Raw genomic sequence first — 25,286 nt, 5'->3', positions numbered from 1 at the left:
TTTATTGGCGTACATTTCCTCAAAATATATTTTTATCTTTGAAAGTCATAGGTTCAGTAATGATGGCCCTGACCTAAGTTATTTCTTCCTTCTCATATATTTTTTTTATAAAACTCACCAAAACCCCAGCAATTTTATTATTTTCCCCAATAAGTAACTCTCGTCTTATTGATTGAATTGTGTGTTTATTTTCTATTTCATTAACTTTTGCATTATATTTATTATTTCATTTCTCGTATTTCCTTTGAGTTTAGTTTGTTGCTCTCTCTCCAACCTGAAGTGGATTTTAAGATTGTTACTGCCCAGCCTTCCCTTTTGACGAAGGCTATAAATTTTCCTTTAAGCGTGGCTTTAGCTGTGTTCCAAAAGTTTTGAGACATCATCCTTTATATTATAACTCCCGATCCTTTACTTTTAAATTCTCTTTTTGATTTTTATCTTGACTTCTGGATTATGTCTTCCGCCTCCTGGAATACAGTAGGCACTTTTTTATTTAAAATGTTATGTCTGATAGCTCCAGTATCTCAAACCTTCAAGAGGCTTTGTGTCATTATTTGAAGTTTCTTCTGGTCTTTCCTTATTGTTTTACAAGCTGGTGATATTTTACTGTGTGCTATAAATTAGGCTTTTCAAACTGTTTGTAGAAATAATGCAAAGCCTGGGATGATGTTTCCTCTTCCAGATAGGATTTGCGGTGTTCCTGCCAGGTACTGGGAGCCTTAGCAATCTGGAATTCTCTTCATCCAACGTGCTGATTGAGATGATTCAGAACTGAGCTGCAATCCCTGGGAGTCTCTGTCTACTTGCCCTTCACTCTTCTTCCTAAACTGCAACTCTTCCATGACTCAGCTTAAATGAGGGTTTTCATCTGGGGCCCCTTCCCTGAGCTCTAGGCTCTAATCCCCGTACCTCTATTCCCCCACGATGATCAGAATCCCTGATGATCCCTCATTCGCTCAACTATCCCAAACTGAATAGCAAATCCCCCCTTCCCCCTGCCCACTCCCGGGAAAAGTGACCCAAATCTTAGACTCATTCCCACCGCATCTCCGTCCTGCCCTGCTCTGCATCCTGGCCTGCCCATTTTTCACTGTCCTGTTAGCAACCTTATCCTTTCAAAGAGAATATATAGCCAGACTCTCTGGATACCCTCACTCCTCCAAATTGCCTAGTTCATCATTCCTAGAAGCAGAAGTCCAGCCAGGGAGATTTCTCTTCCCTAATCTAAATAAAAGACAGCAGGAGTCTCCTTGCTTGGGAAATAGCAATTGAACCAGGCAACATAATTCCCAGGTTTCCCTTTCTCAGTGTCTTTGCTTTTGTCCTGATGCAATTGGATCTTTACTCAATTATACCATTAGAGCATATTGCTCGGAGCGACTTTCCCCGGTACAAGCATATGGTGTTTCTAGTTCTGCTGTTAATTCCTTCCACTGAACTTGTTTAAAACATGCTCGCTTTCCATTCAGACCCCCCCGGGTTACGCGTGCACTGCATCCTAAAACGCCTGGCTCGCTTCCTCCGGGGAGGAGATGATGAACTGGTCACTTCGATTTGCATCTCTCTCCCAGGAGCTCTTTGCAGAATTGTCAAGCACCAGCTAGGCGAGCTCTGAGGAAGCTGGGCTAGGAGCACTGCCCTCCTTCCTCATGTGGGGTGTCCCTAGTGAAGAGAATGCAATGGAGCCCTCACTGGAGAGATCTGACCCTGAAGTTCCAACATTAATTCAGCGATTTTTTTTCCATGAAGACTCATAAGAAATGGAGCGGGCAGCTACATACTTATCACTGGTGGAATGGATTACCCAGAATTCCACGAGGCTGTCCATCAAAAACGAAGGAAAAGGAGTCAGTTGAAGAAGGCTGGCATAGCCCTAGCCAGTCTGGCTCAGCGGATAGAGCGCCGGCCCCCCAACTGAAGGGTCCCAGGTTCCATTCTAGTCAAGGGCATGTACCTTGGTTGCAGGCTCCTCCCCAGCTCTGGTCAGGGTGCCTGCGGGACACAAGCAATGGATGCATGTCTTTAACACAGACACCACTGTTTCTCTCTCTCTGTCTCTCCCCTCCCTATTTTGGTGACATGTCTTCTCCTTTCCTTGTCAGATACGTGATCTGAAACGGTGCCGGGGTCAGAGTCCTTCCACGGACAGGATATTGGGTCTGGATGTGGACACATTGTACAACCTGATACCCCGTTCCCTTCTCCACAGCCATTGCTCTGAGGGGTGGGTAGGTGACCTGGTCCTGGGCGATGAATCCAGACCTTGTGTAGGATTATGTGATAGCTACTAATTAGAAAAGGCTTTCCCTTGGTGATGAAAAATCTAGGGAGATGTGAGCCTCCAGTGTCTGGCAGAATGAGCCCATCAGAGGCAATGAGGCTCGCAGAGAACAGCGAAGACGAAGACAAGGGAAACTTCTGATGCTGTGTGAGCTCCCTGCCCCCAACACCAGGGGCCCCGGGGAACCCCTCGCCCTCCCAGCTGCGTGGCGAATGGTCCATTCACTTCCTCCAGTTGGGTCTCAGCTACTTGGAGTTGGATTCCTTGAATTTGTGACTCAACTTATAGGGTTTTCAGTTAAGTTTGAATTTCACACAAAACCAAATACTGTTTTCTTTTGTTCCCATGCACTCTAGTTAAGTTCGAATTAATGTCCAGTTAAATGTGAATTCAGATAAACAGGAAAAAATATTTTAGTACTAGAGGCCCAGTGCATGAAATCCGTGCACGGGTAGGGTCCCTAGGCCTGGATGGAGATCAGGGCCAATCAGGTTCCCTGCCTTCCCACCTCCCCATCTCCTCCTTCCCTCGCTCCCTCGGCGCCCCGCCTCTGCTACTGGTCACCTGTCATGTTCCATGCGGCCCCCTGGTAGTCAGTGCACGTTATAGCAAGCAATTGAACTCCTGTTCTCCCAGTCAAACTCCCAAGAGGATACTTTGTGTATTAGCCTTTTATATATACAGATTATATATAGAGATAAGTATGTTCCACGTGTAGCATGAGACTTCCTTATAACAAAAATTGTTTGTTTATCTAAAATTCAAATTTCACTTCACATCCTCTATTTGTAACGGCTAAAACTAACAACCTTGAGTAAAAAGCGTCTGGACCCATATCTGGGCTATATTCTACTTGGGCATTTTGAACCTTCATGGACAAAATTCTCCCATTAGTAGTGTGTTCAAAAAATAATAATGTGCTCATTTTATTCACTCATTTATTCTTATAGTGACTCATTCATTTTTACTTAAACTCAATTGAACAATTTTACTTTTATTAAATTTCTGCTGTGTGCAAGACACCGTGCAGAAAGGGCCGAGAATAGATGAGCAAGCCCTGCTACTAAGGACTGTAAAATCTAAATAAGGGAGAAAAGCTCAATGTGTTGCTGTGGTTTGTGGAAAATATAAACCAGGAGAATGCAACCTCCTGTGTAGTTAGCACTGTAATTTACAGACTATTTTCAAATGACTGCTCTTATTGAATTCTTACACGGTTGTGAGATACAAGTATTGTATTTATTCCCATTTTTAAAAAATAATCAATTAGAGTTTAAAGACATTACGTGAATGTTCTAGCTCTAGCTCTCCCAGGTGACATGGAACATAGCCAAATTTTAATTCCAGTTTTTTTTTGTTTTGTTTTTTCTCCAAAGGTTTCCACTGGAGTTTTCCATTTCCATTCTATTACTCTGACATGAATTATTAAGTAAAATTTTGGAATATATGGCATAGAGTAGAGATCAAGGGTTAGGTAAGAGAATGTCAGATGGATACACATTCATTTGGATGGCCAATAAATGCTTCAGACTTCCCATAATCAAAGCCAAATTGCTGATTGACTTTCCTCTCCCCTCCCATGCTCTTGGCAATTAGCAATGCCGTCAATCCACATGAATGAGGACACAATCCTCAATCCCTCTCCTTCTCACACTCCACCTTCAATCCGACACAAGCTCTATTTGGTGCAATACTTAAAATGTACCTAGAATTCCATTGCATTTCACCAGCTACTCTTATTGCCCTTGGTACAAGGCATCGTTAGCATCACCTGGATGTTGACCAACGTCTCCTAACTGGACCATCGTTTTTGAGCCTCACTCCCCTTCAGTCTGCTATCGAAAGAGTGCCCTAGTGGCCCATGTTGTCTTTCTGCACAGAAAACCGCCATCTCTTCTTGGCACAGTCCACGTTCTTACAATGTCCCACAATGCTCTGCAGGACCTGGCCTCCCGTTATCTCTCATCCCTTTCTGTCCCTGCACTCTAGCTCCCCTGGTCTTCTTGCTATACACTGAGTGGCCAGATTATGATGATCTCTGAACGCATAATAATCTGGTCATTCAGTGTGTGTTTGTGTGTGTGTGTGTGTATGTGTGTGTGTGTGTGTGTGTGTGTGTGTATATACATATACATATACATATACATATACATATACATATACATATACATATACATATATACATATACATATATACATATATATATATTAGAGGCCGGTGCATAAATTCGTCTAGCCTGCCTGCTGGTCGAACTCCTGGTCGAGGGGACAATTTGCATATTAGCCTTTTATTATATAGGATGTACACTGAGTGGCCAGATTATTATGCGTTCAGAGATCATCATCATCTGGCCACTCAGTGTAGAATGGACATTACAGGTCATTGATGACTTTGAAGTTTGCACTTTAGGATTCTGGACAAATAATTGCCTCCCTGATTTGAAAGAGCTCTTTGGCCAAGTTCAATGTGTTTCTCTACTTGTTGTACTTGTAGGGAAAGGGCAAGAGCAACAGTAGACAAAAGGTGGAAGATGAATTCTTAGTCACCGGCAACTGCCCACACTCTTGGGGTCACTCCAGATCTGCTTGGGAGGGTGGCCATTTCTGCTCTTTCTCTCCATGGCACGATAGGACCACAGACTTCCTATAGTGTTTTCGTTAAAAAGAACTCTTTCCCTGTTGTCCTTACTCACCCCCCCCCAACCCCCATCACCATGCGAGCAGGAAAGATGTGTCTAGTACAAAGTGAAGCCAAGGTCACGGGGAGTTTCTGGCGTGGCTGGGAATTCTCACACCGCTCACAGTCGTGTGCCCGGGAACAGGTCACTGTTACGGTTTGTCAGCCGTGCTCGGTGGTGGAAGCTCACACGCCATCTGTTCTCAGATGCCTGGTTTTGCCCAGAGCTATTTGTTCCTCTTCTTCTTCTTCTTCTTTTTTTTTTTTCTTTCTCCCACCAATTTTCACAAATACCAAGCAGGAAAAGCTTCACAAATTTTGCTCACATCGGAGTGATTGAGTGTTAAATGAAGTAAGCTTGGGGAGGCCGGCTCACCGAGGAATGCTGGGCAGAGAAAGAAATAGCGGTTGCCCTGCAAGCAGGTGCGATGCAGTTTTCTTGTGGGTCCCTGGACAGACGCATCTGAAAAGGCGGAAGGAGGTCTGTTCGATGCTTCTCTGCCTCTGTATCTATCTTTGTTCATCAGGTTATAATGTTCTTTATTATTCATACATGAGTGAGATCATGTGGCATTTTTCTTTCACTGACTGGCTTATTACACTTAATTACAGCGGGAAGGCTGCGGGGGGGGAGGGGGAGGTAAGAGATCAACCAAAGGACTTGTATGCATGCATATAAGCATAACCAATGGACGCAAGATACTGGGGGGTGAGGGCATGTATGGGAGTGGGGTGGGGGGGCAATGAGGGGGTATGGACACATATGTAATACCTTAATCAATAAAAAAAATTTTGAAAAGAGTAAGAAAAAGGTGAAAGGAGGTGAGATGCCCGACTCCCTCTTTGATGTTTAACTCCTTTTACCGGCCACTAAAGCTAAAGGAAGGCGGGACATAAGTGTGTGCAAAGCGTTACAATGGCTGGCCATTACTCGGCGTTGTCACATGCTGGTTTCTCCACCAGGCATTTTCTCCGTAAGACCACAGCTAAGACAGTTATTCAGCTGGTTCAGCTGAATCATCCTTTTAAAGATGGAATTCACCTTTTAAGAGTTAGAGTCCAGCCCGGCCGGCGTGGCTCCGTGGTTGAGCATCAACCTAGGAACCAGGAGGTCACCAGTTCGATTCCCGGTCAGGGCACATGCCCAGGTTGCGGGCTCGATCCCCAGTGAGGGGCGTGCAGGAGGCAGCCGATCCATGATTCTCTCTCATCATGGATGTTTCTATCTCTCTCTCCCTCTCCCTCTCCCTTCCTTCTCTGAAATCAATGAAAGTATATTTTTAAAAAATTAGAGCCCATCGCTGCCCTTATCCCATCCTGATGAACTCTCTCCAGAGGGGCAAGTTGGGGTCCCAGCAGTTCTGGGCCGGGCAAGCGCAGTAGCTACTGAGAGGGAATAACTGAGTGAGGCAGCCAGAGATACCCGTGTGAGGTCAGCCCACTTCCTAACGGAGGCCACTCTGATTTAATCAGCCACCACACACCTTGATTTCCATAGTTTTGAAATAAGAAAAACAGTATAAAGTATTTTTTTTTTTTTTTTTACTGAACGGGGGAAATCTCCACTTCACCCAATCTGGTACCCCGTTAATATAAAATAAATTAAACCTACTATTAACTTAAACATTAGAGAACATACATACTTGGATACAGTTGAATTAAAAGACCATTTCATGATTCACAAAGCTTCAGGTAAATTGTCCTATGCCTGTGGTCGGCAAACCGCGGCTCGCGAGCCACATGTGGCTCTTTGGCCCGTTGAGTGTGGCTCTTCCACAAAATACCGCGGCCTGGGCGAGTCAATTTTGAAGAAGTGGCGTTAGAAGAAGTTTAAGTTCAAAAAATTTGGCTCTCCAAAGAAATTTCAATCGTTGTCCTGTTGATAGTTGGCTCTGTGGACTCATGAGTTTGCCGACCACTGTCCTATGCCGATGAAAGTTTAGCAGCCGACTACGGATTGAAAGTCTACAGACATTTGCAGTCACTCGGGCCTCCTGTTGAACCGGACACAGTAAACATATAATTAACTGAAGCCAGTGAGTTGGTCTGTGCCAAGATCAGCAAGTGTAGACACACACAAAATCCAAAATATACAGATAAGTCATCTGGGGTTAGGGATACCCTATTAGACACTTTATCGCATTTTAACTGCTTGCTCTGTTTAGCTTGGGGAGCGATCCAAGTTTCACATAATCCATCCTAGGCAGCTTGGAATAAAATTTAGATGAAGGAGCACATTTGAGTGGAAGTAGAGTTTGTAATACTCATCAATCCCTTTTTCTCTATATTCTTTCTTTTTTTTTAAAAAAAATATATTTTTATTGATTTTTTACAGAGAGGAAGGGTGTGGGATAGAGAGTTAGAAACATCGATGAGAGAGAAACATCGATCAGCTGCCTCCTGCACACCTCCTACTGGGGATGTGCCCGCAACCGAGGTACATGCCCTTGACCGGAATCGAACCTGGGACCTTTCAGTCCGCAGGCCGCTGCTCTATCCACTGAGCCAAACTGGCTAGGGCCTCTATATTCTTTCCTGTAGTGAGTCTTGATTTAGTCCTTCCACACATAATGGGTAGTGTTGCCCACCGGGGAAGGGAACAATAAATAACATTCAAAATGCGTTTATGAGTCAGTGGCAACGAGGAGGAGCCGCGTGAGAAAAGGCCATGTCCCTGAAGAAGGACCGAAAACACCTAGGCCAGTGGTCGGCAAACTCATGAGTCCACAGAGCCAAACATCAACAGTACAACGACTGAAATTTCTTTTCAGAGCCACATTTTTTAAACTTAAACTTCTTCTAACGCCACTTCTTCAAAATAGACTCGCCCAGGCCGTGGTATTTTGTGGAAGAGCCACACTCAAGGGGCCAAAGAGCCGCATGTGGCTCGCGAGCTGCGGTTTGCCGACCCCGGACCTAGACGTTCCTCTCTCTGCGACGTGAAGCTCCCCCAGATGCAGCCTACACAGTAACAGCATGTGCGTATCCCTCTGGAGGCCCCAGTTCTCAGACAGGGAACCGGCCGAAGACGTTTAAACTCTGGTGTTGACGGGGGATCTGTACACACTGGCTGTGCTTCTGGAAGTTCAAGGCTGCATCCTGGGAGGTCAGAAATTCAGGAGTGAGGCCAAGCCATCGCTACATCCAGGAATCTCACGTGGAGCTCCTGTCTGCTCCTTGCTTGCCGGGCAAACTTGGGCAACAAGTGTATAACCTTTTCCGGGCCTCACTCCCTCCTCTGTAACGATGGGTAGTCTCTTGTGAACCATCCGGAGGTGCTTTTTGATAACAGGAAAGATGCGTATTTGACAGGTAAATATAAAGTCCTCATTGCTCTGTCAACTGAGTGGGCACTCCATGATAATAATTATTGATATAAAGTTTGCTGAAACCAGTGTGGCTCAGTGGATAGAGCGTCGGCCTGTGGACTGAAAGGTCCCAGGTTCGATTCCGGTCAAGGGCATGTACCTTGGTTGCGGGCACATCCCCAGTAGGGAGTGTGCAGGAGGCAGCTGGTCAATGTTTCTCTCTCATCGATGTTTCTAGCTCTCTATCCCTCTCCCTTCCTCTCTATAAAAAATCAATAAAAATATATTTTAAAAAAAAAAGTTTGAGCGCAATGGTACGAAGTTTTTAAAAAGAGGCCTTATCTTTGAAGATGTATGTTCACACATATGGAAGCCCAGTATCACATTATCTCTCATTTTATATACTGAAATGTATCAATCGAAAAACATACGCCAGGCCATTGTGGCTTGAGCATTGACCTATGAACCAGGAGGTCACAGTTCAATTCCCGGTCAGGGCACCTGCCCGGGTTGCAGGCTCCATCCCTAGTAGGGGGCGTGCAGGAGGCAGCCGATGGCTGATGTTTCTCTCTCAACGGTGTTTCTCTCTCTCTACCCCTGTCCCTTCCACTCTCTCAAAATCAATAAAAACATATTTAAAATATATCCCTTTACACATTGAAATACTCCATAACAAAAAGGTTTAAAAGCACAAGCTATTTGAAGAATGGCATGAGAAGGAATGGCTTTTCCCAAAACCCAAACATTTTTTCCCCCATTCATTTTTCCCGGCTCTAGGCCTTCCTTCGGGGATACCCTGGGTCTATCCACAGGCAACCAAAGGTCAGGCCATGGATCGCAGCGCCCAGCCTCCTCACACTGAAAAGGGAAACCACTGTCGGGTGCCAGAATCCGGGGAGGCCCTGCAGCTTCCCCACCCCAGGTCCCCCCTTGGACGGCGCCTACTACACCGTGGATTTATGTTCCACCAGAAAATCGCCCAGCAGAGAACAAGTGGAGGATGGAGCACCATATTGGACTACCATATGGCCACTCACCTCCGAGGTTGGTCACAACTATCAATGCAGAAATCCGAGAACAGAATGAGCCTTAGGATAGAACGGCTTCTCACTCAAGCATGCTATATAATTGGCTGGAGTGAGAAACGAAAAAATGTCTCCGGAACCAGATGGATCTGAAATGTTCCATTATTCATAAACACTCTTTTTTTTTTTTTCCTTTTTTTTTTTTTTTGCATTTGTACTTGTTCCCATTCCCAAATACGCCGCCACAGAAATTTGCTGAAGAAGGTGTGAAAAGGGACACGCGTCTTTGCTTGCTTTTCTGGAAGGTGTCTCGTCTGCAGCCACGGCGCGCAGGGACGGAGCGAAAGTGAGGGCTGGGCAGGGTGTTTTGGGACGTTCTCAGGCGATCCGTGTTACATGTGAGTGTGTGTCTGGCGGGGTCTGGGTGGGGGTCAGGGGTGGTTCCTTGTGAACATGGCCGCAAGTGATCATGGGCTTCCTTTTTTTTTTCTTTTAATATATTTTTATTGATTTCTGAGAGGATGGGAGAGGGAGAGAGAGAGAGAAACATCAATGATGAGAGAGACACATGGATTGGTTGCCTCCTGCATGCATCCACACCAGGGCCAGGGAGGGGCCTGCAACCGAGGCATGTGCCCTTGACCGGAATCGAACCTGGGACCCTTCAGTCCTCAGGCCGACTCGCTATCCACCGAGCCAAAGTGGCCGGGGCTGATCATGGGCTCTCTGAGCGTGGAGTTGTTGTAGCTCATGGCCTCCAAACTTCAAGCTGCTAGTTCTTCCTTTGTAATCACTCAAAGGGCAATCATTGATGTCCTTCTGGCACCACGTGGCTCCCTCTGGGAGAAAAGGGCTCAGTCTCCGCCTGCCTCCACAGCCCCCACCTTCCACTCCGTCCTCCAGTTGGAGAGAGAACTCAGCAGAGCTCCACGTAGCGGTGGAGACATTTTTTCAAATAAATAATGCAACAAAGGAGAAACTCGTCGGTGACACGCGTGCCCAAGGAGGGGTAGAAAACCCTCTCACGCAAGCAGCTTTGCGGTTTGATCATTTAAAGACCAGAAGAAGCACAGGAAGAGCGGCACCTTTCAAAGAGTTATCTGTGGAAGAGAGAAAGGCAGGGTTGGCTCAGTGGATAGAGCGTCGCCTTGTGAACCCAAGGTCAAGAGCAGGCGTCCTCAAACTACGGTCCGCGGGCCACATGCGGGTGTTTTTGCCGTTTTGTTTTTTTTTTACTTCAAAATAAGGTATGCGCAGTGTGCATAGGAATTTGTTCATAGTTTTTTTTTAAACCATAGTCCGGCCCTCCCACGGTCTGAGGGACAGTGAACTGGCCCCCTGTTTAAAAAGTTTGAGGACTCCTGGTCAAGAGCATGTACCTCGGTTGCAGGCTCCTCCCTGGCCCCAGCCCTGGTCGGGGCGTGTGCAGGAGGCAACGAATCGATGTCTCTCTCACATCGATGTTTCTCTCTGTCTCTCCCTCTCTCTCCCACTCTCCCTAAAAACATCAATGGGAAAATATCCTCGGGTGAGGATGAACAACAACAACAACACCCCAAAAAGACAGCCCTCCACTCTGTGACATGGGAATGAGGGTGCAAGACTGTGCAACCATCACGAGATACCAAAACCTCGTATTTCACCCGCCGTGTGCACACTCCTTAGAAACGATGCATCTGCTCTCAGAAGGTATCAGTGGAATTATTGTTCAGGGGGCAGTTTGTGTGGTGTGATTTATATTGAGAGCTACGTAGCCAACGGAGCTGAGGTTGGTAATAGGCAATTAATAGAAATGATTAATCCTATCCATGCGTTCACTCCAAAATCTTCCCCGTCCCAACTTCAGTCATTCCATCAAAATCGCCAGTGTGTATAAAACGGGCCGAAATCCACACCTGAGACCTTCAATTTCCATGCAGTGGAATGTAACCACCGTGATGATAAAATTCAACGTGGGTTTCCCTAGCCCCGTGGTCGGCAAACTCATGGGTCAACAGAGCCAAATATCAACAGTACAACGATTGAAATTTCTTTGGAGAGCCACATTTTTTAAACTTAAACTTCTTCTAACGCCACTTCTTCAAAATAGACTCGCCCAGGCCGTGGTATTTTGTGGAAGAGCCACACTCAAGGGGCCAAAGAGCCGCATGTGGCTGGCGAGCCACAGTTTGCCGACCACGGCCCTCGCCTAGCCGGTTTGGCTGAGTGGATAGAGCATCGGCCTATGGACTGAAGGGTCCCAGATATGGTTCCGGCCAAGGGCACATGCCCAGATGGGGGGCTCGATCCCCAGCAGGGGTGTGCAGGAGGCAGCCTTGATGTTTCTCTCTCTCCCCCACCCTTCCTCTCTGAAATCAATAAAAATATGTTTTAAAAAATAGTTTAAAAAGTTCAGTGTGTATTTTGCTGGGTTGATTTTGTTATAGCTACCGAGAATATTTATACGTCTGGGACTCAGTTTGGGAGAAGAAGGTGCCATGTTAGATGACTCAGATAGAACATAATCTATGAGTGATTTAGCTGTAACAAGGATATGTTTAATTTTTTTACGGAAAATTCGTTTTCTCGTTGTATTAGTTCAAGAGCAAAGGGAGTTTGAAGTGTATCACTTGACACCAGCAGTCCTTCCCTCTCAGCCTGCTAGGCCAGGTGGTCCCCCGCCCCTCATCCCTTCTTTGAAGCATTTCTCCAGGGACAACTGCCACTCATCTATATTCTCAGGTATTTGCTTTCCCGGACATGAATTATCTCTGCCAGGCAGTATACCTAGGAGTAAAATTGCTCCTTCACACGTTAATTCTATGTTCAACATCTTGAGGAACTGTCAAACTCTTTTCCATAATGCCTGAACCATTGTACATAAAGAATATCATTTTGGCCCAGCTGGCGTGGCTCAGTGGTTGAGCGTCGACCTATGAACCTGGAGGTAACGGTTCAAATCCTGGTCAGGACGTATGCCCGGGTTGCAGGCTCCATCCCCAGTGTGGGGCGTGCAGGAGGCAGCCGATCCATGATTCTCTCTCATCAGTGATGCTTCTCTCTCTCTCTCCCTCTCCCTTCCTCTCTGAAATCAATAAAAAACTATTTCTTTTAAAAAGTGTTCTCTTGCTTCCTAATAATCCTGATGGCTTTGTGTCAGCTCCTGTCTTGCTGCATGCAATGATTCCTGTCCAGCCTAGCCTTCCGCAGCCTTACACAACCCCATCAGCACTGACATGGTAAATATCTTTTAAGCTCCGCCGACCACCGCCACCGGAGAATGGACACATGTGCTGTATGGATCAGCATTTCCTCCCGACTGCTTAACACAAACTTCCCCGAGAGGTTGATAAGCAAACACACATCAGCAAGAGAATGGCAGTCCCATTCCCCAGAGACACGGGCGGAAGTCATACTTCCCAAGGCAGGAAAAGAAAGGCAGGACATGGGTGATTCGGGGAAAGGCACAGCGTTCCGGGCCAGACAGGAAGCGCTGACATATGGCCACCGAATCAAAGGGGTCCGCCGGGCTTCTGTTCAATTGTTTGAATCGGAGTCCGCAATCTCTAAGCAATGCCGTCCTTGGGCCATCGTTTGAGTGAAATCAAAAGCCAGGGTTGATGGTGACATGGGTGAATGGAAGAGCATGGCAGTCAGATGAAGAGGAATGAGAAAGTTGGCTTTGATTTTAGTTTGGGGTCCTACATCAAGATAGATAGTCTAAGGCTTCTAACTTGGGTGTCTTTAAAACATTCATGTTCATGGCTCCATGAAGATTTTGAATCTTCACAGATCACACACTCATTTGGAGTAGAACCGGGATGCATTCCAATTGGGAGCGAGAGAAATTATACCTGCAGGAACGAAAAAGTGGGTATAAACACATGTAGGGGACTTTAAATCACGATGTAGACAATCATAGTAACCATCCCTCTGAAGAGGGTCACACAGCCCTGGGTTTGGTATTTCTCATTCTGGTGCAAAGGAAATCACTTGATGGAGAAGGTCGAGAAAGCCTGTGAGTGGAGAGAGGCAGGAAAGAGGGGGGAGGACCCAGGAACCCTAAGGCATGCCACTTCCAGCCCACTTTTCTCCGTCAGTTTCTGGTCACCACTCAGTAGCCTCCTCCTTCTCCCCACATCTGAAGCTCTCTGCTAAATCTCTGTTCCTTGGAACAAAGAGAAGTCCCCACACTGTCTACTCCTGTCCCAACACATAGTCCATTACACTTATCTGATATCAAGGGTGCACTTGAGCCCGACTGGTGTGGTTGAGCGTCAACCTATGAACCAGGAGGTCACGGTGTGATTCCTGGTCAAGGCACATGCCTGGGTTGCAAGCTCGATCCCCAGTAGGGGGCGTGCAGGAGGCAGCCGATCTATGATTCTCTCTCATCATTGGTGTTTTCTGTTTCTCTTTCCCTTTCCCTTCCTCTTTGAAATTAATAAAAAAATATATATATATTTTTAAAAGGTACACGTGAGATCTTGCATATGCCCTATTCATATTTCCACAACTCTGAAAGGGGAAATAAAGGAGCCGACAAGGACAAAGGAGGACTTGAGTTAGGATGTGTGGAAATATGGAGGTTGTGGGGAGACGGAAAACACACCTGATACTCTGCATTCTTCTGTAAAACACAATCACAGCCATCGAGAAGCTCGGAGTGCTGCCCTGAGGAGAATTTTCCCCTCTCCCTGGCGTTTTTATTCCTCTTTGAGATTTATTTCACTCCCAGTGATTTCTTGGGTGAGTCAAATAACATTTCACTCAAGAGTGAAAAGGGGTCAGTTTGGGTCCTTGTCAGGGTGGCTTGGATCTTTCTTGCTGACCGGGAATTAGTGTACCTGTATCTAGCAGCCATGAAATACGTTTTCCGCTACAGTGGTATTGCTGGCAGTGCATAAAACAAATGCACTGGGTCAGAAAGAGCCCGGCTCCCTCTGTAAATGGAATCTTCTGGATCTGTGTTACTTTGGAGAGCACTTCCAAAATCTCCCCCAAAGATTTCACTCGCATTTTATTTTCCGTCTGCAGAAGCGATTCACCAACTCGGTTCCTCCTCATCACAGCCTCGGGGGGCAAGTTCTGTAGGATGAGCCCCAAGGCACAGACAAGGACACTAAAACTCGGAAGTTTAACGTCCTGTCCCAGGTCTCAAGCGAGTCATTGGCTGGCTCTTCAGCAGCTAGCTGTATGGAGACCCACCAGACAGAGGAGCCCAAAGCCTGCTCTATAGGTCCTTTTTTTGGAAGTGCTCTCCAAAGTAACACAGATCCAGAAGATTCCATTTACAGGGGAGCCGGGCTCTTTCTGACCCAGTGCATTTGTTTTATGCACTGCCAGCAATACCACTGTGGCGGAAAACGTATTTCACGGCTGCTAGATACAGGTACACTAATTCCCGGGCAGCAAGGTCCTTTCTGATGTTCCTCTACTTGATACAGAACCTTACTGGGTAAAGTTACAAAAAAAAAATATATATATATATTCTAGAGGAGATATTTTGGAATACATCATTCCTCTATTTTTAGAGAATGAGGACAGACAAACTCAACAGGACAATATTACAGGACTTGTGACAGGTCTGCCAATCAAGAAGGGTCTTTGTAGTTGGGAGACGATCGGTCGCCACGGGTACTTGTTTCTCTTGAGTATAACTTACCTGAACAGTGTTCATCCTCCTACTTGGCCGTGGAAATTAAATGTCGTGCGATTCACCATCTCAACCTTGGACAAGAGAGTCATGAGGGGAACGGTTTGTGATGTGTCCCTCGTCTCCCTTGGTCTTGTCCCTGCTCCCCCACGTTAAACCCCTTCTGGACTATGGGGCTTCACAAGGAATGTGATATTCTCAGGGCTCGCCGCACCAGTAATGATGTTGGCAAGGGATTGAACTCTAAACGTCCCGGCCTCCGGGTCGGATGCTTAATCCCCGATTATAATGAAGGTGCACTAGAGAAGGGGACCATCCAGAAGAGGAGTCCATCATCCAGCATAGGGTTGGGAGGGGGTGGAGAGGAGCTGAGGAAGAGGAGGCAGCAGTGATGACTGCAAAGGGATTGGAGGAAAGCCAGGACAGTGAAATGGCCCCCAGCCCAGGCTAGGAGCTTCAAGAAAAAGGGAGAGTTCGCCCTAGCCGGTTTGGCTCAGTGGATAGAGCGTCGTCGGCATTTGGACCAAAGAGTCCCAGGTTCGATTCTGGTCAAGGGCACGTACCTCGGATACAGGCTCCTCCCGGGCCCAGGCCCTGGTCAGGGCGCATGCAGGAGGCAACCAATCAACGTGTTTCTCTCACATCGATGTTTCCCTCTGTCTTTCCCTCTCTCTTCTGCTCTCTCTAAAAATCAATGGAAAAATATCCTCGGGTGAGAATTTTAAAAAAAGAAGAAGGGAAAGTCCAACAACACTAATTATTCTAATACCTGAGTAAGATGGTAGAGGAGACTGTTGAGTTTGGAAATGGGGATATAATTGGTAATTTAAGGGGTATGGTCAGGGTAAAGAAAATTAAAAACAAAGAAACGAACTTGTATTCAGTAGAAATTTAGAGAAATGGAAATTTAAAGTAGGGATGGTAACAGCTGACTGATTTTTTGAATGGCTTCTTGGTGAATGGAAGGAGGATAAATGAGAGGTAAGCAAGGTTGGTTGTTGTTAACATGGTACAATAGGCAGAGTTTTAGCCTGTGGGAATGTAGTTAGTAGCCGAGAGATGAAAATGAGTTTGCCAGGAGATAGAGGAAGGGCTGGAAGAGGCGGAAATAACTTATATCACATTGAATTAATTCTTAGTTAATATCACAGACAGTGTTTTTCTATAATGGTCCCACTAAATACAGAATTATTCACTTCCAAATATTTATAGAACACACACATGTACAAACACATACACGCATATCTTTACATAAACCACAGTGTGCAATGTTATAAACCTCAATGTATAAAACCTGAAAATATAACATCAGTAATTTAGAAAGGTGATTATTCGATGATACTAAATCTACACTAATAAAAGAGAAAGATGCAAATTGACCGTACCTTCACGACACCTACCAGCCAATCAGGAGTGAGTATGCAAATTAACCAAACAAAGATGGCGGGGTGATTCTCATACGCAGGCACTGAGCAGCTGGGGGCGGGGTGGGACGCTTGCGCTGTCGCCAGGCATTCAACACTGCCCCAGCCGCTCAGGGCCTCTGGGCAGCATGGGAAGGTGGAGCCGGAGCGGAAAGGTGGTGCCGGCAGCCAGGGAAACAAGGCCCATTCTTGCACGAATCTTCGTGCATCAGGCTTCTAGTATGATAATAAAAATAATATGTTTTAGGATATCTTGAAATGTTTACCCAGTCCTCCATATAATTAAATACCATGTCTTTTTGGACATTTTTATTCTTTTCCACTTTCCAGCTACAACTATCATAAAAGAGACTGGTTCTATAGTTATTTTGAGTCATACAAATAAAAAGAGATTTAAGCATACATAGCTTTGTTTCAATATGACACATTAAGATGAGAAATGAGATCTGTATGGTGCTTATTATTTTTACACATTATCAGCATCAGTGTATCGCTCCAGAATGTTTCCTATCCTCCCCGTATTAGTCATAATCATTACTTTCCTTTTTGTGTTAATTTTCTTCTTTCAGAAAGCTTTTATAAGTGGAAAACTCCCTTAGACTTTAAACAGAATTATTTCATTGTGCCCCCATCCTGTAATGATAATTTAATTGGAAACAGAATTTTACGTTGGTCATTATTTCCCTCTCGTACTTTGATGTTATCATTTCATCATCTTACGTCCTTTATTACTTTTTTGAAAAATGTAGGGTCAACTAAACGTTGTTAAATAATTTGACAATTGTCAATGTGCATTTATAGGTAATTTGATGATTCTCAATGGCTATTTTAAGATTTTCTCTTTCCTTAGTGCCCTGAAGTTTTACTACTAGTACATGTCCCGTGTGACATTATTTCTAATTTCTTATTTTTCACTTGCATGCCTCTCAAATCTGAGGAGCAAGTTCTTTGTAAAATGGCAAAGCATTCATTACCTTTTCAAAATATCCTTTCCCCCATTCTCCTGGTGGTTCTCCCATCACATGATCTGCTCTTCATAATCACATCTCTTTATTTTCATGCTGGATGCTTGATACATGTCTTCTAGTAAAGCCGCTAATGTATTTTACATTCATCTAACTCGCTATTTAACTGTATTAACTACTATTGGACTTTTGATTTTAAAGACTACATTCTATAATTACAATTCCATTTATTCTTTTTCACATTTTGTCCGTTGGCATTGCTTTTTTGGTGGGTGTTTTCTTCTTCACTTACTTATGCTTTAAACCTTTATACTTCTGGGAGTTCTAAAATTTGTTTGTTACATTTCTGGACTCTTGATATTGATAAAGTGGTGTTTTTTTTTCTATTTTGTGATCTTTTTCAATTGTGGACTCAACTTGAACAAAGATTACTTTTACCGCTGTGGGATTCCCAAGCAAAGGCAACTCTAAGTTTTAGTTTTTCACACAAAAAAGAAGATGGGGACATCAGAGTAGGTTGTTTGCCTAAAAGCAAAAGCTGATGTCGCATTCACAGATCTACACAGATGCCCGATGGAACCCCTCTACTCCGTCCTTCAACCTGATATTAGAATAATCACATACATGTTGAAATCACACTGTGTTACAACCCTGCTTGATAGGCTTTAGGTAGGACAAAGCATAAAGTCCTTTCCTCTACCCTTTATTCTGGATAGAGCAGTGGTTCTCAACCTTCCTAATGCCGCGACCCTTTAATACAGTTCCTCATGTTGTGGTGACCCCCAAACCATAAAATTATTTTCGTTGCTACTTCCTAACTGTAATTTTGCTGCTGTTAATGAATCATAATGTAAATATCTGTGTTTTCCGATGGTCTTAGGCGACCCTCTACAGGTTGAGAACCACTGCTGTAGAGCCTAACACCATCGGAAAACACAGATATTTACATTATGATTCATTAACAGTAGCAAAATTACAGTTATGAAGTAGCAACAAAAATAATTTTATGGTTGGGGGTCACCACAACATGAGGAACTGTATTAAAGGGTCGTGGCATTAGAAAGGTTGAGAACCACTGGGATAGAGCCTACACAAATCATTGATTTATCCTGGTCACCTCACTAAACTACAATTCCAAATCCATTTGGGTCCTGGTGGGGACTTACGAACTGGTGCTCATCATTGGAATTATGCTTTGGTGAAAAGAGTCCCTTGTAGGTCAAGGCAATTGAAAGTGCCCGCATTTTCTTTGTACACCTCTCCCCACTGCAGACCCCCTGACGACGTGGAGAAGAAGTTCTCCATGCAACACCACCTCCATCAGACTGGGAGATGTGCTAACTAGCACAAACTTTTTAATTGTACGATGCCACTGAGATGTGGGGGTTATTTGTTACTGCAGCGTAACCTAGCCAACGCTGACTAATACATTTATCCTACAAGGTCCTCCGCCATAAGCGTAGAGCTTACTTCTTCAGCCTCATTTTGTACAATCCTCCCTTTGTTTTTAAATCCCCAGCACACTAGCATCGTTCGATGTCTGAACTACAGCGGCTATTTTCTATTTGTTGTTCCTCTATTGGGGACACTCTTCCTTGTCCTCTTTGCCTGCCTTCATCTTCAGTTCTCAGGTCGTACACCGATTCCTCAGGGAAGCTGTCCCTTGTTCTCCATTCTAAACCATAAGCTTTCATCGATCTTTCTCTCTCATAGAACCCTACTCGTTTCCTTAATAGCATTTTGTTCAATATTTAATTATGTGTTTATTTGTACAATGTCCTCCTTCACTAGCCTGTATATTATGTCTGTGCAGGGAAGGGAAATGTTTTGTTCATTACTATTTACACAACACAAGGTAAGGGATTCAGTACACCTCTTCATCGATTCATACTTATTTGCGGTTGAATGAGTGCGTGGCTCATTTTAAAATCGGTGCCTCAGTTCCTGGGAGAAGAACTTCTATTATGCATTCTCTTGTGAAATGTGAGGTGAAAGCTATTATGATAATCATCCCAATTAGACACTCCGTGTAAAAGTCTCCTGAAACTTCCTTTGCCAACTTCAAATTATCTTTACTACTTATTATAATAATTAGACTGTACAGTCCTGGACACATGCCTGGCAGTGCCACCAGATGAATGGATGATGATATTAGCTTTATGCCATAACGTTTTCCCGGAAAACAGAAAACCCAACATATACTATAGAAACATTTCATAGACCTAAAATATATTTCATTGTGGATTCCATAGTCATTATTCCGGCTCTCCTATCTTGAGCCATTTCAAGACAGACTTTTTTATTTTCTTCATAATCTTGGAAATTGGTAGCATAAAGTCCATCACACAATAGGTGGATGAACTGTATGTTTTATGAAAAACCATCGAATGGCTAACTGCATTAATTTTCATCTGGTTAGTAGTAACTAGAACACTAGGTGGTGATCACCATACAAATCAAAGAAATAATGATAAGAATTTAATTCCAGAGCCTCATTTTCTTTCAGAAGATGCTCATCTACAGGTTCCTGGTAGAAGATGATTTGATAGGCAACAATGTCAGGAGAGTAAGAGGTTGCTGAGACTGTGAATAAAGCCCAGGCAAACACAGATAACAAAGAAATGATAATACAGTGCATGACCTGTTTGATATTCTTATTACTGCCCCGAGAAATCCCTTGAGTGGATTTATATTAGAATGCTTCCAAGCCAAACACAGACTTCTTGACAATTGGTTTCGGTTTTGCAATTCAGTCCTTATATTGTCCATTTAAACATGCAAGACAAAGCTGTTTAATCAGAAAACTCTTGCTGTTCACAGTACCTGTAAGAGGTCTTTTTCCCAATGCGAGATCGGGTGTTGTTGTTTTTTGCTAACGTGGGGAACAGGGTCCTCAGTGAGACCCCCCCCATGTGAAACTGTGTTCAACTTGGGGTCACTCTGGCTTTTGGTCCCTGAAAAGCAAAGAAAAAAGTGGCACATGTTAAAAGAAAAAGACAAATAAGAAAGCAATCGTGAGAGAAATAAGACAGTGATCAAACCCAGCTTTTGAAATAAAAGATTAATTAACACATGCAAGCCTCGGGGCAAAACACACAGCCCCCAATTCTCAAGAGTTAAAAAGAGGGCATATTCCGTGTAAGAGAGTGTGAGTGTGTGTGTGTGTGTGTGTGTGTGTGCGTGTGTGTGCGCGCGCGCGCAATAATGGCTTACAGGTTAAACCCAGCCAACACCATCTCTCACGGAGAAGTTGAAACCTCACACCCAGGTTTCCACCCTGGGGCTGAAACTGATGGATGTGTGTCACGGGGAAGAACTCACATTATTTCTCATTGTCGCCTTCCTTCCCATCCTGCGTGTGGACATAAAAAGGGTGCAGAATCGAGGGCATCGGAAAACAGGCCCCCAAAGCTTGGGAGGCATCGGATGAGGGTTCTTTGCTGCCAGTAGGATGAGCCTGTTGTAAACGAAATAGCTTCAAACTCTCACTTCTCCTTGCTAGCTGACCTGGTCCCTGACCTTGTTCCCATTTCTGAGGCGCAAGGAGGCCCCATCTGGAGACAATCAGACCCATAGTCATCACTGGGGCTTGGCTGCCACTCGGAGCCACACTCTTTTTTTTGGTGAGGGGGGGGGGGGGGGGCGGGAGGTTGCTTCCTTGTGCCTTGTGCCTTAAACCCCTGACCCATCCCAGCTTTTAATTCATTATTCATCCATCTTCTTAGTCCACTTTTTTTTTTTTTTTTAAATCGGTAATGTTGCTGCTCCCATATGAAATGGCATTCCAGGAAAAAAGAACAACCCTGTCAAAACATGACAGCGATCCAGGGCCTCTTTCTCGCTATTCATAGGAAATGCCAGCTTCTGCAAATAGCAACCACGTGGACGTGAGCTGCGCAGACTCGAGGTGCTGCTGCAACACGAGACGTTTTTATTTTGGTGTCGTCAAAGGCGGGGTGGGCTCTCGGGTGCTGGAAGTTTAGCATGAACAGCGTGCATGTACACACACACACATGCACACGCACAGATACACACGCAAACGCACGTGCGCCCCGCAAGTAGCAGCCCTGGCCCGTGCAGCTCAGCACCCAGAAAGGCGATTCCAGTCCCAAAGCTGTTCCCAGGCCGTTTTCATTCATAGCCACGGGGGCGTTCCTGTGACAAGCCCACCTCTGGCGTTATGATGGAGCGCGCTTTGCCAGAGTGGAGGTGGGGGAACGGTTTGGGGGGGGGGCGGGTGTCTGCCACTCAGACTCCCGGGAGCGCTTCAGCCTCTGTAGGGCTTTCGAGGACCATTTCTCACCCTGGCTCCCCCCGGTGCCGTCCAGGTTCCGTCCAGGTTCCGTCCGGATGCATCAGGAGTGGCATGCTCCTTTAAGGCCTCTGTGCGCCGCCCTGCTGGGGGCCTGCCCGGGACTCCCTTGCACTCCCATTGTAAAAAGCGGGTGCACAGCCCAGCCAGCCTGGCTCAGTGGTTGAATGTTGACCTTAGAACCAGGAGGTCACGGGTCGATTCCCGGTCAGGGCACATGCCCGGGTAGTGGGCTCCATCCCCAGTAGGGGGGTCATGCAGGAGGCAGCCGGTCCATGATCCTCTCTCATCATGGATGTTTCCATCTCTCCCTTCCTCTCTGAAATCAATGCAAATTATATATATATTTTTAAAAAAAGAGCTGGTGCACAGACCTGGGGGCGGTTCTGCATTGCTTCCAGCACCTTCCCCATGACCACCGGCTCTAATGGGGCCTCCTGTTTATCTTCGCCTCCGTCACAAGTCGCTGCTGCAGCGGCTGCAGTAAATCTCTTTCCATCTGGAAGCCTCAGCCACGGGGCGGGGGGTGGAGTGTGGGGGGGTGTCCCCTCGTCTGCAGGTCTAGCTGGCTTCTCCGCCCTCGGCCCGCCCGCCCGTGCGCTGTTTCTCACCGTGATTTCAACACGCCTGTCCTTCGCCTCGTGGTGGAAACGGAATGTTCCCTAAAGGACAGCTTCTCTCTGTCCCTTCAGACCCGAGGGCAGGGCAGGGCGGCGTGTCCCCCGCCGAAGGGGGTGAGGAAGCCCCGGCCACAGCCTGGGTGACGCAGAGCCGGCCGATCCTCTCCAAGGGCCATAAATAAAGGACGGAAGTTTTAGGCACCGGCCTCCTCGGGAATCGGGGGGCGGGCGAGCCGCGGGCTTTTATCTCTCTGACCCCTGGTTGAACTCAACCTTGGTTCCTAAGTGCAGGGCCGACAAAGTGGGGTGGGAGGAAGGCCTCTTATCGACATGAACACCCCCCTACCCACTCCCCATGAAGAAATACGATGCTGTGGGTGTGCCCGGGACACAGAGAGGGGGTTAGGGGGATGGGGTGGGGAGGGGTTTGCAGGAACCAAGTGAGAGGAGAACAAAATAGGAGCTGTTATGTCTCCTTGCCTCTCCCGTGGTTGAAGAGTTTCATGGAGAACAAATTCCTTAATTCCACGAGCACTTACGGGGAGGGGGGTTGTGCGTGGTGTGCCAGGCGCCGTGCAGGCCGCCGAAGATACAAGTTTAGAAAGACAAGCTGTCGCCCTCGCCCAGTGGTCGGCAAACTCATGAGTCCACAGAGCCAAATACCGACAGCACAACGATTGAAATTTCTCTTAAGAGCCACATTTTTTAAACTTAAGCTTCTTCTAACGCCACTTCTTCAAAATAGACTCGCCCAGGCCGTGGTATTTTGTGGAAGAGCCACACTCAAGGGGCCAAAGAGCCGCATGTGGCTCACAAGCCGCGGTTTGCCAACCACGGCCCTAGCCGGTTTGGCTCAGTGGATAGAACCTCGGCCTGAGGACTGAAGGGTCCCTGGTTCTATTCCGGTCAAGGTCACGTACCTCCGTGGCAGGCTCCGTTCCCCGGGCCCTGATCGGAAGCGAGTGTAGGAGGCAACCAATCGATGTGTTTCTCTCATATCGATGTTTTCCTCTCTCTGTCTCTCCCTAAGAATCAATGGGAAAATATTCTCCGGTGGGGATTAATCAAACAAACAAACAAACAAACAAAAGCAAACAACAAAGAAAGACAAGCTGTCTCAGGAATTCGGGGATGAATAACCCCAATGCCCATACCAACCGTGGCTAACATTTACCGAGTCGTCAACATGCCCCTTGCAGTGTTAAAACACCTCCTGTGAGTTATTTCATTTCGTCCTCACAGCAGCCCTGCCAAGCAGGGGCTATGGGGCGTTCTCATTTTACAGACGCGCAGGCCAGGATAGACGGTGGAGCCAGGATAACAGGCCTGATCCGCCCACCGTCCTGTGATGTCACCTCCTTGGGGAAGAGCTTAGCACCTACCATTCACTGTGTTGACCCGTGGGGTCCACGTGTCCCAGTCAAAACTCCACGCGTGTCTTCCGGCCATTCCAGAGGTGGCCGTGCAACTCCCGGCCCGACGCTTTGCGATGAGGCTTGTGTTGCCTCCATGCGGGGTCTTTCCTCTCCTGGGAAACGTAGGTAGCGATGACGATCGCCTGGGTCTTTAGGGAGAGATGGTGTTCAAAAACAGTTTGTCGAATGCAAGACTTTCGGGAAGCAAGGTTTAGGTGTCATTTGAAGGCAGCTGTTTGCCGGGCCTTCAGCGAGGGTCCCAAGCTCATGGTCAGAAACGGGGCTTCCGGTATGAATGGGAACACTTTGTTTTGGAAAACATCTCCCAAGGAACCTGTTCTGTTCTCAATAGGAAGGCGGCAAAGGGTGGGGTTTACAGTGGTTTTGCCGTGGTTTCCGTGGCGCATGACCAAGGAACATTGGTCACGTGGGACGGGGAACCTATGGGTGGAATTACGGAATGTGCCGGTCTGTTTCTGGCTTACTAGCAAAGCTCCAGGAGGCACTGAAGGCATGTGGATGTTTGTTTTATTTTATTTTGGACTAGAGGCCTAGTGCACGTATTCGTGCACTGGTAGGGTCCCTCAGCCTGGCCTGTGCCCTCTTGCAATCTGGGACCCGTTGGGGGATGTCGGAGAGCTGGTTTCAGCCCAATCCCCACAGGCCAGGTCGAGGGACCCTCCTCCCTCCTCTCTGGGTCCGGGGTGTGGGTGAAGCAGATTCGTGGCTGACAGTGCCCCTGCAGCAACCTAACCCACGTCCTCCTCTACTGGTCAGTGTGTCTGCCCCCTGATGGTCATTGTGCATCATAGCTACCGGGCGAATGGTCGGATAGTCGCTTAGGCTTTTATATATATAGATACTTAGATGTCAGAGGATTTCACCTCCCATTCCTGGCCACTTTCCCAAAAGCCAATCCCACCTTCTCTGCCAGGACTGACCTGCAGGGTGTGTGAATGAAAGCCATGAAGGTCCAATTGTCCGAAGCGACTTACCAAAGGACCCAAGAACCTCTGGGCACAAGGACCCAAGTCTTAGGGAGCTATGGAAAGGCAACAAACGCGACTTAGGAACTGGAACATGCTCAGGTGTGTCATTGCCCCGTGGGAAAGTCAAGCCCTGTGTGCCCCCATCTGCTTTCACCTTCCTTCCTTCAACGGCGAACAAATGACCCCTCACCATGCCTCCCCATCTAACCTCCTCGGTTGTTGCCTTTTCTCTCTCTTACCTGAAGGTGCAGGTCTGATTTTCCTCTAGATTCGCATCAAAATCCATCTCTTCTCTGTGCATGACTGATCCCATCACCCATGAGGCGGCAAATAACTGGGCTGAAAGTCAACTACACTTCAGTTTAAATCCTGAAATCCCAACCCTAGGCATCTTGTCTTGTGTCCCTTGCCAAATTCTCTAACCTCATAAAATCTCTATCCCCCCCATCTTACAAGCACATGGCCTTCTTTAAATTACATGGGATAGCCCTAGCTGGTGTCGCTCAGTGGATAGAGCGTCGGCCTGCAGACTGAAGCGTCCCAGGTTCGATTCCAGTCAAGGGCACATGCCCAGGTTGCAGCCTCGATCCCCAGTGAGAGGGCATGCAGGAGGCAGCCGATCAATGATTCTCTCT

The sequence above is a fragment of the Cnephaeus nilssonii genome (genome assembly GCF_951640355.1).
Source record: "Cnephaeus nilssonii genome assembly, chromosome: 24".
Taxonomy (NCBI): Eukaryota; Metazoa; Chordata; class Mammalia; order Chiroptera; family Vespertilionidae; genus Cnephaeus; species Cnephaeus nilssonii.
The sequence above is the reverse complement of the archived record's forward strand: the minus strand, read 5'-3'. Positions refer to the sequence as shown.